We start from the raw sequence: 942 nt of genomic DNA on the forward strand, positions 1-942 counted from the left end.
GGAGGTACACAATGAGGTTTCGTTGGGGTAAACACTGCAGGTTTCACGTGTGTGTGATGGATCCACGAATTGCTTTCGGCAATTTTGATTGCGGAGTGGGTGGTTAGTAGGACTTGGTATGGTCCTTCCCACGTTGGCTCTAGGCAACTTTTCCATCGCGGAACACGGACCCACACGTAGTCACCGGGACTGAAGGGGTGTATCTCGCAATCGAAGGGTACAGGTTGTTGAACGGCAGCATGGCGCTGTAAAGAAGCAAGCTGCTTCTGCAAAGAAATCACATAATGGGTTAAATTTTCATCCCCGGCTAGCAATCCTGTATTTGGAGGAAGGAAACCACAGGTAATGGGGGGTGGATGACCAAACAAAAGCTGGATGATAGGGAGATAGCTTAACATCAGCTCTAGGCTCGTTTCACATAGCAAACAGTGCAAGGGGCAATGCCTCGGGCCACTTAAGCTAAGTTTCTGAACATACTTTGCCTAGAAGGGTTTTTAGAGTCCGATTTGCCCTTTCCACCCCTCCAGATGACTGAGGGTGATAAGGGGTGTGAAGCTGCCTAGTGATTCCCAACTGTGTGTAAGTTGTTTGTAAGACCTGGGAGGTGAAGCGACCTCCTTGATTTGAGTCAATGACTTGAGGTATGCCAAACCGGGGAATAATGTCCTTTAGAAGTGCATGAGCGACTTGCTGATGAGAGGCATGGGTGGCAGGAAACGCCTCCACCCAATGGGTGAGCTGATCTTGCACTACTAAGGCATATCTGTATCTTTGGCACCTGGGAAGTTTGATGAAGTCTATTTGCAGTCTCTCAAATGGTTGATATGCCCAAGGTCGGCCCCCAGGTGGGGCTTTTCTCTCTGGGCCAGAGTTGAACGCTGGGCAAGTGGAGCAGACCGTTGGTCACTTGTTTAGCCACTGCATGGATCCCAGGGAAAAAAC

General features: G+C 49.7%; 1 long non-coding RNA gene across 2 annotated transcripts in view; it reads right to left on the reverse strand.

The window, feature by feature from the left end:
- LOC109319136 overlaps positions 1-942 on the reverse strand; it is a 2,071-nt gene continuing 1,129 nt past the window's right edge. For both annotated transcript variants that reach the window (XR_002103375.1, XR_002103374.1), the window contains one exon: positions 1-266. This is a non-coding gene — a long non-coding RNA (uncharacterized LOC109319136). The remainder of the gene's footprint in view (positions 267-942) is intronic.

Source organism: Crocodylus porosus, unplaced genomic scaffold, assembly GCF_001723895.1.
Source record: "Crocodylus porosus isolate Cpor-Errol unplaced genomic scaffold, CroPor_comp1, whole genome shotgun sequence".
NCBI lineage: Eukaryota > Metazoa > Chordata > Crocodylia > Crocodylidae > Crocodylus > Crocodylus porosus.